This window comes from Hirundo rustica, chromosome Z, assembly GCF_015227805.2.
Source record: "Hirundo rustica isolate bHirRus1 chromosome Z, bHirRus1.pri.v3, whole genome shotgun sequence".
NCBI classification, from domain to species: Eukaryota; Metazoa; Chordata; class Aves; order Passeriformes; family Hirundinidae; genus Hirundo; species Hirundo rustica.
In genome coordinates this window covers 30,475,029-30,493,920 of record NC_053488.1, presented here as the reverse complement: position 1 = coordinate 30,493,920, position 18,892 = coordinate 30,475,029, and the positions used below count along the sequence as shown (strand labels likewise).

Sequence of the window (18,892 nt, the reverse complement as noted above, 5' to 3'; positions counted from 1 at the left end):
GTGTTTTTACATGTATACATATCTTCATGTATATCTCTGTCCCTTCAGATATCTTCTTCTGTCTGCAAATAGCTTTCATGAAGACAGACACTATGATTTTTTTTCCCCAGGAACTTAAGTTAAACTGATTGGGCTATGATTTTCAAAACCTTCTTTTCCCCATCTTCTTGTAGATTGATATATAAATATATTATATTATATTATATTATATTATATTATATTATATTATATTATATTATATTAGTTACTCTCTTTGTTAGGATTTCTTATCTTCATTTCCTTTAAAAGGTGATAGAGAGAAGTTTACAATTGAGAGACTTTTTCTTTAACATTTTATTTTATAAATAATTGTTTCATAAATTTGAAGAATATAGTCCATAATAAGGTGAAGAAATTTGGAAAAAAATAGTACTTCAAGATCAAAACAAAAATGAAACTCTGCTAATTATATACCTACATAAAACTGCTTTGCTCTGCAGCACTTCTATTTGCTACTGCTAAATTTTCTGACTATAATTTCTTCAGCAACATTTAGACATGCATACATTATGTGAATAAATATATATAGAGAGATAAATATACACTAAATAATTATTTAGAGCACTTATTTATATGGATATTGTATCATAGAGTCAAAGAGAAATTTGAAGTGTGAAACAGTTTATGCCTTTGTGCTACTGTCCTTTCTGTAACTGTTTTGATGACCCCCTAATGAGACAGGCTAGGATAATGTAATAAATGTCTTATTGCACTTGGAAGAAAAATAGTAACTGACACTGTATTTTATTTCAGGTGGGAGTAAAAAACAAGTGTTCTCCTCACCCTTTAAAACCCAGTTAAGAATTTGACTAACGGAATGTTGGCACCAGCTGTGGCAGAACTGATCAGCCTCAACTCCAAGTAAGTGATGTCTTACACATTTGGAGATAAATTTCAGACTAAATGTATAAATCGGCTGATTTCTAGCAAGACACAATTTTAAAATATACTTTCTATTGCACAGTAGAGGACTTTGATTTCCCTTATTGTAGAATTCTTAAACACATCTTTAAATCAGTGTGTAACTTCATCTGTTCTTAATGGTATTTTGCAAATTTTATGTCATCACATTCTGATTCCTCTTCCTTCCTAGACAATTAAAAGCACTATCTGAAAGTAATGATAAATTATTATAAAGCATAAATATGAACATGAGGGAAATACTCAATTATCAAGAAAAGGTAGATAAAAAGTAGTCTGTTGATGGAGAAGACAAAATGATAAAAAACCCACTAAGATTATTTGGGTGCTAATTCACCTCACTTTTTACTGCATTTCTCATGGGACACAATTGTGGGTGAAGGACAGAGTAAGAAGCCTTAGTGGTCCAAAAATTATCTCTGAGGGAGGTCCATATTTTATCTTTCACATGGTAAGAGCTAAGGTGACAGTGTGCTACAGTTACACACCTAAGAATTATGCACACACATTAAAGTGCATTTCTCATACTTATAGTCTGATTCTTCGTATTCATGGGCACCAGTATCTCAGTTCTACTTAGAGTTTTGTTTTCTTTCCTGATAGTTGTTGAAAAATTACACTTTTCTTATACATAGTAGGAAAATGTGGAGAAGATAAAGGCAGGATGGTTTCAGTTTGTTGGATCTGCTTTTTACCCACAATATAATTTCTTAGTGAAAATCTATTTTCCCCTTTGAAAAACTGCTAAGAAACCTGGATGATGCTAGCCTGGGAAAAGAAGAAAAGGATGAAAAAGAGAAAGGGAAGAAGAAAGAAAGAGGTGATAAAGGCAGAGTAGCAGTAAAATATGTTCATTTATCAGAGAGAAAGAGAAGATACTCTACTGTAAAGTTGTTGAATGTCTGAAAACATGTTGGTGTCACTGCAAAACAAATAGCTCACTTATTAAAGCACTTGAAAGATTGAAAACTGCTCAAAATGTATATATTTAGAACTATTTACATAGACATTGTCTAAGAGAAAAGCTAAATTCTTTTCAGTAAAATTTGTTTTGGATCATCAATTGCTTTACTGATTATTAGAAATACTTGACAAACTTGAATGTATGTTTGTATTCTTGGTCCATTGCTAGCCAAAACAAGAGAAGTTATCACCCATACACAGTATTTTCTACACAGAATGAAAGAAATAGTTCTTTTCACAGGCTTTCATATGTATTAAATAAAGTGTGTTAATATTTGTCAGTAGCTACTGAAAAAATGAATCCTAACAAGACTTCACAGTAAGAAACCCTGAGACTTTGAGAGGGGAGTTCCTTGTCATAATCAAATTAATGACAAAATCAAGCAACTAATAAGCAGCATCCCAGATGATTTAGACATACCTTTGCCAAAAGCCACTCTTGACTATGCTACATACATACAGAGGGGTAATTACTTTGTAACCATTGCCTAGGAATCCTGGAGACCAATAGATATGCAGGCATGTATACACATATGAAGTATACATAATTTTTCTAGTTGCCAACTTAATCATTTTTGTTAATCTTTTTCAATTCTTGTGAATGGAGCAATTTTTTTTTTTTTTTTTTTTTTTTTAATAAAGTAAAAGTGATATATTAGAAACAAATAATTTTCTTCTGTTTTCTGGCAAAAAAATCAGTGATTAGTTGCATAAAGAGTAAGAATATTTTTAAGTTATTTACCCAACATTTCCACATTCTAGGGTCAGGGAAAAAAAAAAAAAAAAAAAAAAAAAGTCCAAAATTTATCCAGTTCTCAAGTAGCAAAAAGTATTATTTCTTAGACACATATGTAATAAGCAGAAACCATGTGGAAGAATATTGGATGTTACCTATTCCTTCAATCACATGCAAGGTTAAATAAGCACCAGTACTTCTGTATCAATACACTAAATTTTATTGAATATTTCATCCATTCTATTTACTACATGATCTTAAAATTCTGTGTTCCACAATCTCAAAATGTTTCTCAGGTGTGAGAAAAAATTATGGAATTATCAGAGTGAATAAACAAAGTGATGAATAAATGCAAACCTCAACACTCCTATGAGGAATTTGAATGGTATACACATCCATTTGCGGTCATAGTTATTTATAGCAGCTTTATTTTACTGATTTCTTATTTTATATTTAAGTTATTAATTTAGAAATATCACAATAATCACATATGACAGGTAAGTAGCATCTTATATTTTAACAGCTGCTTTATTAACTGTAGAACAGAGGTGGCCCTCAATCATGGATTCATTATTCAACAAGTTTGGGAAAATCCAGGTCTGTGCAAATCATACCTATCCAATGTGACAGCCTTGATGAGAAGAGAGTAGACAGCCAAAGATGCCTGCCCTTGATTACCCTTACTTCATGAAATCCTTTGATGTAGCTTTCATGATAACTTTGTTACAGGTAGGTAACGAAGGTGTTATGAATATGATATATGAATCAGATAAGTAGCCTCCAGTGTGACAGTGGCCTGGACTGCTGGTCTTACTATTGTGATCCATAATACAAAGCCTAGCTAGTGACCAGAAAGTTGTACTTTGTGTCTAGGATAAGTAGCAAGACTAATACTATTTAATGTTCTTCATTAATAGCCTGAATAAAGGTGCAGATTTCGCTCTCATAATGGTTTCAGAAGATCCAAAATGTTCATTAAGAGATCAATGTAGTAGAAGTTAGGGCTTCTACAGAGACAAATTATCTGACAGGAGCCCCATGAAAATGGATGTGAAGTGCTACATCTTGGAAGCAAGAGTATCGGCTGATATGGACCAAGTGGGGAGCTGTTCTGGAGTAATGGCTCTGGGACCTCTGGAGCCACTAGGCTGTCCCCAAGACAGCAGTAGACCCAGGAAAAGCAGTCTCATATCCTGGACTGCATTAGCAAGGGTGAAGCCAGCAGATATGGGAAAGTGATTTTGCACTTCTGTTCGTACTGTGAGACCACATCTGGCAGGCTTTGGGTACCAGAGTATGAAACAGTTATTGATGCAATTGTGTTAGACCTGACCTTTGTAGTTTGGAGATGGAGACTAACTGCAAGAAAGCAAGAGATGCTGAGATAGCTCTCTACCAAAACATATGCACCTATTTTTATTTTGGATGTCAAGATAACCTTCTTAAGACAAAGTATGAAGAATAAGTGAAAATACCAGAAATTTAGGCCTGAATATGGGTGTTATGCCTATTGTAGCAGACCACAGCTAAGAGCATTCCAGATTCTACATTGGTAAATATATTCAGTAGGTGCCATTCAAAGTGTTCCCAAATATTTACTGGCATGAGGGGAAAAAAAAATTCAGAATGAAGAAAAGTGTGATGACTATGCTGTTTAAGATATTTATATACTCTGGAACACAAAAAAAAAAAAAAAAAAAAAAAAAAAAAGAGTGTGTTAAGTTATGTATTTCACAAGTATTTCTAATGAGCAAAGTACAACAGCTAAAGCAAAAGGCTACTTTTCATTAAAAATATAATTTGTGTATATTAATCAATTTAGCTTAACATTTATAATATAAGCGATAAAAGATACAACCCAGAAAAATTAAGGATATAGAACTTAATACTATTGCTGATCATGTTACAGTAGTTTAAATACCCTGACACCAGAATACTCAGTCTCTTTCTGGGCCATCTTTGTCCCAATGACAGAGAAAAAGGCGAGGAAAAGAAATACTGTTGTATTCATTCTACATTTGGGAACAAGGTCACAGCAAAGTGAACATTTGACATTAGGAGTCTGTGGACCAGAAATGGAACCTGTTTATTTTGAGCCTTGTTCCAGGGTTTCAGATTCCATCTCTATGAAAGGTTAACACTTTGCATCTGGATAACATCAGTATCAGATTTTCACAAGTTTTTAGTACTCTCACTGGATGAGATCTTCTATTCTTTCCACAGAAAACACTTCTCTGATTATCAACTGATAGTCCCTGCTTTTAATACATGCTGAAGGTCAAGGTTAACATTTAAGCAGTTTTCTTGTGTGATGACAAAGTTTGACAAGGTCTAATTGGCTGTGATTCATCTCTTGACCTTGTAATCTGTTATTGTTCCATTTATATGTGTGAAGATAACAGAATTTAGAGACATATTGAACTGACAGTTCCCTTAGTCACGGGAAAATAGAAACTGTGTATGTACTGATGACATTCTCTGGATTGATTTGGGTAATAAATAACAGCAAGAAAAAAGCTGATTTTCTGTCTCCTTCCTTTTAGTGCTTTGAATAGGCAGGTAATGAGTAGAGGCAACAGTTCTTGTTGCCAGTTTTGGAGCTGTTGTTTGCCTGGTATTGTCTGCAGGGTAAGAAGTTCTGTTTACTGTTTGTTCATCAATGAGGAGGTTAAAAGTTCCATCTAGATAAAAGAGGAAACTGATTCCCCTTAAACCTCATGAAAATTCTATCTGCAGTTCTTCAACTAAGGCCTGTTAGTAAGTTAAAATTAAGGCTTGACAGCATTTTACATAAGTTTAAAAGTACCTTCTGAATAGTAGAATGTTTATGTAAATAACATATTGTTAAAAGTCTTTGAAACAAGAACTTCTACAAAGATAGAATTTTAAGTACTTTTATATATTTATAAGTACAGCATTTCCTGATGGTTAATGTACTGTATGTGCAACACATACAAACCACTCAAAAAATGAAGGAATCCAAGAGCAGACCAAACAGAAATGGCATGTTAATATAATAATATGAGTATCACTGCATGTAGAATCCTGACATCTTCTATTTTCATGATTCCTGTGGAGTAAAGCTACTCTTCTTTTTATGCAAATGTGAAATTCAGGTGAGGAAAAAGCAATTAATTTCCCCAATGGAAAATAGGAAATACATGGAAGTCTAGGGAGATACTTTTCCAGATCCTATGTTAGATCCTATGTTAGAAATTAAGCTGCCCTTTGTGCATGGCTGTCAGTAATATAGAAAACAAGTAGTCCATTTTCAATTTCACATACAAATATTTGTATTTAAAAAGGGCAAAATTTTTCAAAATAATTTCTAGAAATGGGATCCTGATTTTTTTTGTCATATTGTACAGACTGGTGCTACGAGAAATCTGTCATACAACTGTATTTCATATGCTGCACACATCTTCTCATATAAATTTATATATATCTTTTAAGTCAGGTAATATACTTGACTGAGTTTTTGGATGTGGTGTGCTTTTTTATGTGTGATATGAATTTGGGCAGATACTATCTGATCATACAAAGTTGATCTCAGTAGAGCTTTGTGCAGACATTCAAGATGATTATTTTTATGCAGTTATTTGCCTTGAGTTGAACATTAAAATTGCAGCTAAAACTGTTCTGTTATATCCTAGGTGAAACTTGGATAAAATTTTGTGTTATGTCCTTTTTTTTTTTTTTTTTTTTTTTTTTTTTTTTTTAAGTATATTGCTTTTCCTCAAGATAAACTATTTCTTCTGTCTCTAGAAATCAGAGTAATTATTCACAAGGTAATAGTTTTCTTCCATTTCTAGCAAAGATTACCATATTTTGCAATGTGATTTGCCTTCTGAAATACCTGTAAAAGTTTTTAGAAGTTTATATCTGCATGGAGGATAACCCAATATCTCATGGCTCCTACATGTGATTATGTAGTCTTTTTGCCTGTATGTTAAGTTGACAAAATCTTGTAAGAGTGAAAAAACCCCACACTTTTATATGTTTAAAAAAAAAAAAAAAAGTGTAATTGAAATATCGAAAGTCTACATAAAATATTATTGCTGGTCCACACCTTATTATGCAGAAGGAAAGAAAGTTAAGTTTGCTGATGACACCAAACTGAGAGGTATTGTTGACTCTTGAGCAGCAAGAACCCTTGCAGAGGGATCTGGATAAGTTGGAGCAGTTCTAGCTCCCATAGTTTAAAAGGATTTTATGATCTTAGAAAATATCCAGAGGGCAACAAAGCTCATGAAAAAGCTGGGAAACATGTCCTGTGAAGAATGGCTAAGGACTTTGGGCTTGTCCAGTTTGGAGGAAAAGAGACAGAGAGGGGACCTAATTTTTCTCTGCAGATTCCTGAAAATGAAGGTGCTGACTCTTTTCTCTGAGATCCAGTGATAAAAAAAGTGCAGATGGTTCAAAGCTGTGACATTTCAGACTGGACATTAGGGAGAAATCTTTTATCTAGTGGGTGGTCAAAGCCTGGAAAGTTTTCCTAGAGTGGTGGTTGATGTGTCAGTATTTACAATATGTTTGGGCAATGCCCTTAGCAACAGGCTTCAACTTTGGATCAACCTTGAAGTGGATGAGTGGTTGGAACACATGTTTGTAGATCCCTTCCAACTTAAGTATTCCATTCTGTTCTATTCTGCTCTAAAGAATAAACAAAATATATACTATTAGAGGATAATAATATCCTCTAATATCCATAATCTTCATAGAATACAAAACACCAGATTATAAGGGGATCTCAAGGAATCATCTGGTCCAAACTTTCTTGTCAAAAGCACAGTCTAGACAAGATTAACACCCTGTCCATCTGAATTTTAAGTGTCCAACACTGTGGAATCTACCATTTCCCTGGAGAGATTATTCAGAAGTCTGATTGTTTTGAAAAAGTTTCCTCTTGCATATAATGAGATTGTCCCTGGAAGTAACTTGTACCCCTTACCCCTCATCTTTTCCAAATGTCTCCTTCTAAAAATGGAGTCTCCAACTTATTTGTAGTCACTTTTTGAATTTTCCTGGGTGGATGTTATCAGGGCCAATCAACTTGTGAAAGGGGTGAAATTGCTGTAAAATTTACTCACCAACTCTTTGTTCAGCAAAGGTGGTTTTCTGTTTATTTCAACCTGGACTTTTGCTCCCAGGGTCTCGCACCAGTGCTCGTCCAGACAGAGGTGAATGAAGTATTGAGAACCTCTCCCTTTTCAGCATTTTTGGTTACTGATTTACCTCTCCTGTTTAACAGGAAGACTTTTTCCTTCTGTTTCTGCTTGTCATTGAACAGTTTCTTGTAGTTTTTAACATCCCTGGTCAATACCTGTTTTAGCAGAGCTTTTGCTTTCTGCACACCTCCAAAATTCTCTTGTGTTTCCCAGTGCATCTTCACCTGTTTTGACATTTTTGGTATGCTTCTCTTTTGGTTCTGATCAAAACCTTGTAGTTAAGCCAAGAGAATCTCTTTCTCTGCCTATTTCCCTTATCTTTGAAGGGGATTAACTGTTTTTTGCTTCCAGAAGTGAATTCTTGAAAAACTCTCAGCATTCACAATCTTCTTTTTCCTCCAGGGAAGCTTCCATAGAATGCCTTCCAGCTGTCTTCTGAGCATGTTGAAGTTTGTTTTTCTAAAATCTTTGTCTTAGTATCAATCTTGTGTGCTCCACTCGATCCCAAGCTACACAATATTGTGATCACTGCAGCTAAGGCTATGACTTACCAAGACAATTGCAGAGCAGGTTTTCTTGGTTTGTGAGCAACAAGTCCAGCTATGCCTCATTCTTTTTTGATACATCTACTAACACCTAACATTTGTATGAGGAACCAGTCCTCTACCCTTTCCAGGAACTTGCTGGATTTCATGTGAGCTGCTGTATTCTTCTTCCCACAAATGTCTGGTTCTTAAAGTGTCCCATAAGAATCAAGTTCTGTTGATCCAAAACTTGATAAGTTCTTTATAACCAGTCTATAGAGTCTTCAGTACCATTTAAACCATTTTTCTTGTCATTTACTCCCTTTGCTCCTCTACACTCCATTATGGACCCCACTTCCAAAGCCTCTGTCTTCATCCCTCTCAACCAAATCATTATGAAAACACCTTAGATGTTACATACAAACTTCATGTATTTGTTGTTAAACTCTGTTTAAAATTATGGTTATACACCAAAAACCACAAAACCAAACAAAACAACTCCCTCCCACATACGCACACAAAAATAGAAAAATCCCAAAGCAATCAACCAACCAAAAAACATCAAAAAACTCAACAACCCAAAACCTTCAACTAAAACAAAGAAAATAGTATATCTAAACAAATTTAAGCACAACTTCAAGCAGCTGAAGGCTGTTTGAGACAAAGTGAGACTGACAAACAATATATGAAAATTTGCAAATTGAGCATAATACCTGTGGTCTGTCACTGGCAGTAATGAAGTTTTTGTTGGCTGCACAGAGCATTGTTCAGTCTGTAAATACGTGTCCTAGTACTAAAAGCTAATATATCGTCATTATGAGAAAGAAATCATCTTCTCTATGCTGCCAGTGTTATCTGATTTGTGGATACTGCAGAAGAGGACTTAGTAAAAAAAATCTATCATAAAACTTTATCTACTTATTAAACAAGCATTATCTCTAACCTTAATTACTTACATGTGAGAATTGAAAATGTCAGAATTGACACAAATAGCAAAATTCACTAATTTAAAGCATTTAAAATTGTTTTACTTTCACAAAATATCCACATTTACTATGAAAGGAATGACACCTTCCCTTATCTGTAAAAATCTCCGGTTTTTATTAGGTTTTATATTTTGCATATTCTCTTCTGTAACTTTTCTGTAATGTGCTTCACTCAAATGCTAAAGTAAATGTTTCAACATAAAGAGTTATTACTTTATTTCTTCTCAGTGTAGAAGCAGTCACAAAAATTGTGTTGTTTTCACCTAAAAATGTGGCAAAAAAATACATATTAATTGTAGCAAAATGGTTTGGATTTTCTAGAACAGAAAATAGGAGAAAATATTCTTGTCTCCATAGCTCATCTTCCTCCTTGACTCAAACTCTAAAATAAATAGATAAAATCTAAAAGTGACATCCCCTGAAAGCTATTAGGTTTCTTATTTCTTTCCTTTCTCCTATTGATTTTTACTTTCATATGTGAATAAATACATTGTCCATAGCAGTACAGCTGATGACTGAATTATTTCTTAAGAAAAGTCTGGTTCCTTCACTCAGGAATATTTGCAGTAACTCACAGGAAATAAATTCTGAATTAACTGTTACCATTGCAAATCAATGCAAGCAGACATTTTACAGAAACAAATTCCTCTAGATTTCTAGATTTTATCTGTGGTCAGTCCAAACCTCACAAACCATTGTAGTTTGACAATGTGTTTCTTTTTTTTTAGAGCAGTTTAAATCTATTTTACTGTTCTCTGTAAATCATTAGCATTCAAGTATTGTCAGTTAGCTTGTCAAGCAGCCTACATACACACAAACATATCACTGCTTAAAATCATGTTTAAAACTTTACAGCCTCAAAGCACATTTGCAGTAAATATAACACCTGATCCCTCCATCTTAACATGTTTAGTGAGGTTGTGAAAAAGTCAGCAATGATCGCAAGATGTCATCTAATGCATCTGGGTTTTTTTGTTTTGGTTTGGTTTGTTTTTTTTCAATCTTGTCTTTGAAGTCCCTTCTGAAATCTGTGTGAAACTTGTTCCAGACCTGGTGTGTTTCAGGTTTCCCCATGAAACTCAGTCTTTGTAGGGCAGATCGCTTCCATGTTGATCTGTTCTATTATCACTGAAAGATCACATGCATACTGAACTTAGTTCACTAAAAGTGAATATACTATTAGTGTTGTGGTTCTTTAGAGAGAACAGGGGTCTGTCAATGGCAAAAGGAAAGATGCTGCTCTTTGTCCGGAGGGGGGTGGATCAGGGCTTTATTTTGGTCCTGCCCCTCCAGCTCCTTCCCTGTCCCCATCCTGCTGCCAAAAGGACCACCCTTCCTCCTCCCAGGGCTTTTACCCAGGGGGCAGGGGCCAGAGGCAGGGACAAGTCACTACCCAATCAGGGACAAGGTGGGAGTGGGACAGAGTTGAGTTACATTCCAATGTGGGAGGATGGGTGGGGCGAAGCAGGGACAAACCATGTGATACAGTTTCCAGGGAACAGAAGAAATATTACAAAACCCAATATAAAAATGAAATACAATATAAACCTAATTAACACACTACAACATATTAGTATAGTGGACCACAATATAGGTCTTAGACAGATATACAGTTATTAACTTAAAATGCCAAATGTGAGTGCTCACGTTCACACTCACAAAGAGAAGACTGAGGAGTGATGATTACATAATAGATTCGTAGATCACATCTCCATTCACACATTTTGGCTTCACTGTCTGTAACCAACTCTTCAGACTGAAATTACAGTTTTTTTCTCTCTTCACTCCAGCTACTCTTCTCTGCTCCTCAGGGAGCATGTGTGAAGGACATGTGGCCTGGAACCACCATGAATGTGAATTCAGCTTAGACTCTATGTGCATTTACAACTGTAAAAATGTACAGGTAGTGTATGCCTGTCTCCTCTCTGATGAGAAAGGTTGAACACTCTTAGCTGGAAAGATAGCAGATATTCACGCAAAATAATTGATAAAAAAATTAAAGACGATTTTCTGATTTTGTATAATTGTTACTTTAAATGCAATTTCCTTTTTTAGTAGAGAACACCTGGAAAAATTATTCTTCCATTAAATATGGCTGAACATAGAAGAGATGCTGTCCTAGCTTGATGTAACTAATGAGCAGGAAAATCTTCAATTTGTATTTTCTTTGAAGTGTTTAAGGTAGTCCTGTAGAGAGCAAGAGAATCAGTGGGGACTGAACACTGGCATTCTTCCCATCTTAATGGACAGCTGTATCATGATGGACAGATTTCCAGCAGTAGTATGACATTTCTGGAAGATTTGTGTATGACAGATGGGATACCACCTGCTGACAAATTGAAGGGGCTATATAGGAAACTCTAAAACATGAGTAAATTAAGGGTGACATATCTTTTGCTCCTAATATGTCAGGAAATATCAAGATTTAGGATGAGGTGAAACACAGAGGACAACTGACTCATTTGAAACTTATTCCAAAGTTTTGAATATATATAATGTAAAGAATAGGGGAGGTATGCATAGATTATTAAACTGGACCAAGACCTTTAAGGACAGATTGATCATAACTGTCACTATTAAACCAAATATGTATATACCTGGTTACCTTAATGGAAAAGTAACTTCTTCAAGTAGCACTTGCTGTAGTGTAACTATATTACTACCTTTTTCAACTGTCATGCAGGAGAATTTCTGTACCTTTTAGTCTCAGTTGTCATTTGAATTCATCCAGTGTAGAGTTTTTAGCAACAAATTAAATCAATCTTAAGAATACTTTAGCCATTTGATTTCTGAATGTCTGCAGAGGAATTAAGAACACGTTGAATTTACCATTTCTGTAGTATCTTAAATTATTTTTAAATGTGTTTATACAGAAAGGCTCCATACAAATGATTGTAGAAGGTCAGCCTAAACATATACTTCAATTATGTAAAGCATAGATCTAACCAATAAGAATTTCTGCCTTTTATGTATGACTACTCTTTTGTTTAAATAAAGGTAAAAAAACACAAAACCCTGAAACATTCTTTTAAATGAGAAAAAACAATAGATGAGGAACTAGCAGCAGCAGGTAATCTCTAAAACTGAAGGCAGTATAAATTTGAGTAAGAAAGAAAACAGAAAAAAAAAATTAAAACTCTGAGGTAAAAGTGAATGAGGAAGACTGGCAAATAGGAAGATAGGCCTCTTGGCAAACAAATAGTTTACAATTTAAATTTTCTATTTTCTAGATAATAAGTATTCTAAAATAATTCTAAGCTCCAAGAACTACATGGCAAACTACCTCTTATTCTCTGTTTTGTATTCAATAGGGAAAATTTGCTCACTACTGAGTAGTGCTGTGCCACATTTTGCCCATATTACTCATAATTAATGCATCCCTCCTGTGAGGGGATTTTCACTGGTGACAGTGTGACTTGTTGCAGAATGAAGAACTTGTCAGCTCAGAAAGAATGTGCAAATTCTTTTCTTTAATATTTGGAAAAGTATTATATTTGTTTAAGGCTCCCTACTCATGGAAGATAGGATAAGTAGATGACCCATAAGAAAGTAAAAAGAAGTACTTTGTTTTAAGAATGAAGTCCTGCTTGTTGCAGGGTTTTAAGAGCTGTAGCTATACATAGTCTCTTGTTTCACTTTACTCAAAGTGATGGCAATAAAAAAAAACCTTTCCTTTTCCTTGTTCTACCCTTTTTTTCCTGCTAAACTTGTACTAAAAATAGAAATCTGTTTCAGAAGACATTGAAGCTAATCTCAAGCTTGTAGTATCATTTGTAGTGCAAAGATCATAAGTGCTCTCTTTTGTTTTATAATATTGAATTATTTTTCAATTGCTCTAAATAATTGAAAATTATAGTCACATATGGAATAGTTCACAAACTACTGACTAATTCATTGATTACTGCTACTTTGAAATATGACTACGATTTCTGCTGACACTCATAAGCAAGATGATTTACAGACAGCACTTTCCCAATTAACATTATAACTTTATTTAAAAATCATATTACTATATAAAACATATTAAATAGGCAATAGAATTCCTATTGCTAAAGCCCAAATATTTATATTCTAGAAATTCAGTTATTTAAATATTTATAAAATGAGAGTTGAGAGCAGCATTTTGAAAAGCAGTTAATAATGAAAAGACATCAAGGGAGCCATCATTATAACAGCAAAATGCTGTGCAATTCCAATAACTTCCCTGGTGCAGAAGCAGGCCATCAAGTTAATTAAAAGCAGTCAAAAATAAACTGAAAAATTGAACTGCAAAAGCCTATCCTTTGCCAGCAGCTGAAGGCAAAGAGAAAGAGAAGAGGGAACCTTGAAAGAAGTAATGAATTGATAAGCCTTTCTGCCTACAACTTGTAATTTGTCCTGTCAGATTTTAGTATCAGTAAAACTAGATTAATAGAACAACCACTGACTCTTTATCTGCAATCCTATTTCCTTTCCCAGTTCTTTTCTTATGGGTTTTGATGGTAAATGAAAGTCTGAGAGGGTCAAAAATTAAATTATTTCCTTGTTTGCCGATTTCTTTTAAATAATTCTGTCATATACATTAGGCAGACACAGGCAAAGTAATAACAGTTTAGAGACAGAAATAAACTTTCCTATTGAATGTGTTTTCTGGGTCTTCCAGAGAGCTTTCATATCTTTTTATCCAACGAAGGTAGATATCACCTGGAAAGTTCATCTGCCACTAGAGGCTCCCATGGGGAAATGAAAGATAATCATTTGTAACATACTAGGACTAGCAAATTTATTACTGCTTTATATGCTCAGATTAATGTGGATATATTCAAACTGTACCACAAGGACAGAACCAATTTACTTTAGATTGTTATTATTATTTTTTATAATAATAATGTTTTAATGAAGTTAATCTTCCCTGCTGTGACCTTATTATGTTTTTCAGCATCCATGGGAAATAGATTATGTTGAATTCATAGCAGAGATCATGAAACAGCAGGAATTTGGGGGAAGAAGATCAATTACATTTTAGTGGTCAATACAGAATTAGGAGAAGCAAAATCCAAGTAGATTCTGGGGGGGGGAAAAAAAAAAAAAAGTATATGATTTGCACGCCAATAAAAATTACACACTACAATTTTTATAGGAGTTATGAAGACACAGTAATTTCCTAAGATAGAGATTTCCATTCTAAAGACATTTTAAGAGGATTTACACTATCATATACAAAGCAAAGTAAATAGGAAGTGTGATGTTGAAAGACTGCATAAATTGATAAGAATATGACTGATTATCAATTTGCTCTTTGATAATAAATCAATCCTTATAAAATTAAGAGAAGTGGCCTAAATTAAGCAAAATTTATTGCATACCATTCCATTTTCATCAGTTATCAGAATTTGAAACGTAAATAATAGTTAATTCAAAATAGGAGTTAAACTTTTCCCTCATTCCAATTTCTCTCCATCACCAGTCAAAGCTTGTGCTCGAGTTCACAAATAACTAAACTTTCAAGAAAGATTGGCTTATAATCCGTTAGCCATTGAAAAAGATGCTCTTAAGTTAATTCACTCTTTCTGAAATTCTTAGTTATTTTTGATGATGTTATATTCAAATTTAGATACCCTTTACACTAAAATAATGTTTAAAAATTCTCCAAAAGGCATGAAAAAAAGAGTCTACTACCATCACTTATAGAAAAAACCCTCTTATTTTATTCATTATGTAGGAAGATTTTCTTGGATGTCATGCAAAGCAATAAGATTGATATTCATGTGCAATAAGATTAATAATCCTTGTATCCTTGATATGCATAGGTCTGCATATATCGTTAATGCATATTAACTATAATTCTTTAAACTTATTCTGTATGATTCACAGTCAGGCAGAAAATACTTACAGGCACATGACAGATTCTAAACAAGTGGCTAGAAAGAATGACTCCATTTTCAAACCTTGAAGGAATTCTTTGCAATAAGGCTAGGATACCCCAGTACACTGTCTGATGTGGACACATTTGTGATTGCTCTGTTGCAGTCAGATGATATAACAGTCAGAAGTCTTGGAAATAAATACAGGAAACATGATAAATCCAGTCAGTCTGAATAGCATTTATCACCTGAGATACTCCGATTAAAGAAATATCCAGTATGAAGTTAGAACTGAATCTGAAGCAAATATGTGCCAAGGTCAGTCTGTAATATTTGCTTTCCCACTGGCCCCACCTGGAAAACAAGTGATTAAGGATATGAATGTCCCCATATGTCAGCCACCTAGATTAGGACCCTTGAATTCTAAAGAAAGAAGTAAAATGGATACAATATGTCAGACATCAGTGTTTTCACATTTATCCTTAAGAGTAGGTCATCTTGACTTCTTCCTATGAGGATCAGTGGAGAAGTTCCCTACTGACATGACTCAGTGAAGCAACTACAACTGTCTCTGTTCTACTTCTAGGTTATCAAGAATTGGTTTGAGATTAATGACTGGTGCATATATTTTTCAGATGGTTGCGAGGTCCCTGTTCTTATCTCAAGTCATTTATTCCCATGAACGTATAGCCAGGCTTTCACACTGAAATGTAGTCATATTCAACATGGAAAACAAAAGAGAGGCTCTCAAAATCCCTCAGCTCTTTAGAGAGTGGAGTCCTAAATATAAACTTGGTACACTTTGGCCTTGCTTGATGTTTATGATCATGCAAATGCCTTTTCTCCTGGAGCAAGATAAGACATGAAAAGATAAAAAGGGATTACATACACCATTCTGCCGTAAACCAAAACATCTTTTTTCCCCAGATGTGTTGCCAGTTCTAAAAAAAAAAAAAAAAAAAGTTTCACCTTAGTGAAACGAAGTCTTAAATACTTTTAAGTCTTAAATACATTTGAAATTACATATAAATAAAGTCATAAAATACATTTGAAATTACATATAAATAAAACAGAAGAATTCAGAGCTTACATTTGAACAACAGTTCATTATGGAAAATATTAATAGTCAATGCCTATGCAAAAATGGTACTTGTTAAATGAATTTCAGTCTTGTATATATACCTTGGTTTTGTTACTTCAAAGAAAATGGTTCCCTATGGAAATTAAGTTAACAGGCGGGAAAATCAGGTTAAAAACAGTGGAGTTCTGCTTCTGAATAACACACATCTTTTCATAAATTGGAAGTCTTTCAGTTTTTGTTTGCTTTCCTTTTCCTCCTTCTTTTTATTCTTAAATGAGAGATTTTTCTAAGCATGCATTTAAAATCAAGACTAGCTTTATCCCACAAGTCTCTGCAGTGCAAATCTGTGTCCCGAACTGCATAAAATCAATCAAACGTAAATACAACTCATAGAGGATACCTTAACTATATAATCCAGCTTTATTATCAGTGGGGTGCTGACTCTAACACAATTAAATTTATTATTAGGTAGTATTCTTTAATCAAAACAGCTTTTAAGTAATTTACCAGGTGGGGCGATTTTGTTCTTTCTTTGATCTTCTGCTTGATCAAGGGAACTTCTTTATTTGTACCTGATAGTTAACTAAGTTCAGGTCAGCTTTTTCAATGTGATTTAATTAAAAGAAGTGTGTTTTTATCACAACTTCAACCAGTTCTAAAATGTATCATATTATTGGGATTTTCATAATAATTTTCCAACCAAATTTTTTTTTTACAATTATATACTGAAGTGTCACCAAAAAATTATACTCCAGTATTTCCAAAGAAATTTTAAAGGCTCAGGGAAGAAACAGTCCTTTTAAAACCACTTACATGCATACTTTAAAGCCTAGTTCAGTAATGCAGCAATAAGAATGCAAATTGATAGAAATCTTTCTCCTGTTATATCAAAATATAAAAAAATATTTGTAACTTAGGAAGAAAAACCAAATGTCAACAAATTTGCAAGGGCAGTGGTGCCTGACAGTTTTGAATGATTTGATGAATTGATTCTAAGCAGTTTTGACTTTACTAACACTAATTAATCCTTGCCTTTCCCTTGATAAGAAATGTTTGACACATCAATTAACATATAAATAAAAAATCAGGTTGAGGATTTTTCCTTTCATCTTACTATTTCCTTCTGTAAATGTTGAGCTATTACCATGCTTTATATACTATTAAATTTCCATATTTTTAACTGAAAACATTATTCCATTTATATTGAGCAAGTTCTAAAAACTGTCATTGAACCTGCACCTTTGCATTCCATTTTGAAGACTACCTTAAGTACAATTAATTTGTATTAGCTTATGGTTTTATTACCTTTATCCACCACATTGCTGAGGCCTCAGGTTTTTCATGTGGTCATTTGTCTTGTCCCTCTCTTTACACACATTATTATTAAAGTTCTTAGAAAGCATCCAGTGATTTTCTTTTCTGTTTTGCAATAATCAGTGTGTGATAGTTCAATAAAAATTACTTGGTGCATGACCAAAGAAACGTACAGATGCACTGAACAGGATGCATTCTAATGTCTACCCAGGATATTTTAAAAGATTTCTTTGTAATTGTATTATGGTAGGATGTTAATATTCTAGGAAATAACAAAATATATACCCTGAAATAAGTTTTTAAAAGGACTGCGCAGGGGAAAACTCACTCTTTCTGTATAATACTGCTATAAAAATAAATTGCTATAGTTTTTTAACACATTTCTATAACTGAAACCTGATTGTCTTCTTTTCTTTATAGTTAGTAAATACAACACAGCAGTACCAGAAAAGACATAAAAGTAATATTTGTTTGGATGATTGCTTGTGGGTTTGTTTGTTTGTTTGTTTGTTTGTTTGTTTGTTTTTATCACAACTTCAACAATTAATAAAACCATTGTTGTGACTGCATACTTTTCTCAGGATGGAAATAAACAATTTACTAATTTACACTATAACACAATACATAAATATAGAGAAAAAGACCATTCACAAATATTATTCAAGTTAACACTCACAATGATTTTAAGTTATATTTTTGCAGGGAAAAGATAGAAAAGCACAGAATTCATTTTGACTATTGTAATAAAGCATATAGCTAGCAGGAAATTTCAGCTACTACAGCTCTTCCAGCAAACTCAGTGCTTTGTCAATTTACGTGTGTTTTGTTGTATTGGCTAATATTTTCAGATCATGAATTTTCTTCATTTATGGAAGAGTATCAAGTATTATTTATTATGCTAGCAAATTATCTGTAGTCTCACAGTGAATATTAATATTGTATTATATATGCAGGCTTGGTATTCTTCATTCCTGAAGACTTTGTCCCTACTTCAAAACAGTAAAAGGCATTGAGGTGTTCCCAGTAGTGAGAAGAGGTGATTTTTGGTTTAGGAACAGTGGACAAGAAGAAATTAATCTCCAGTGGTGAGCAGTAGGTCCTTGAAAGTACTTCTTACCAAGTTTTTCAGAATTTCAGATAGTCCCTCAGCAGGCTTATTTGAAGTGCCTGAAGTACAGACATTGAAATTCAGGAAAAACCCTTGACCTGCCACTTTCTCCTCAGTCTTGAAATTTTCTCATAAACAATGATTTCTTATCAAAGGGTTTAAATATTTTCTGTTGTTACAGTTACTCAAAATCTTCAGGCTCTTCCTTT

At 33.7% G+C, this 18,892-nt stretch overlaps 1 long non-coding RNA gene across 1 annotated transcript in view; it reads left to right on the top strand.

Annotated features, from left to right (window-relative positions):
• The window catches only part of LOC120765573 (uncharacterized), a 306,047-nt gene extending 305,147 nt beyond the window's left edge, over positions 1-900 (top strand). The window contains exon 4 of the long non-coding RNA XR_005704473.1: positions 793-900. This is a non-coding gene — a long non-coding RNA (uncharacterized LOC120765573). The remainder of the gene's footprint in view (positions 1-792) is intronic.
• The last annotated feature ends 17,992 nt before the right edge of the window (positions 901-18,892 follow it).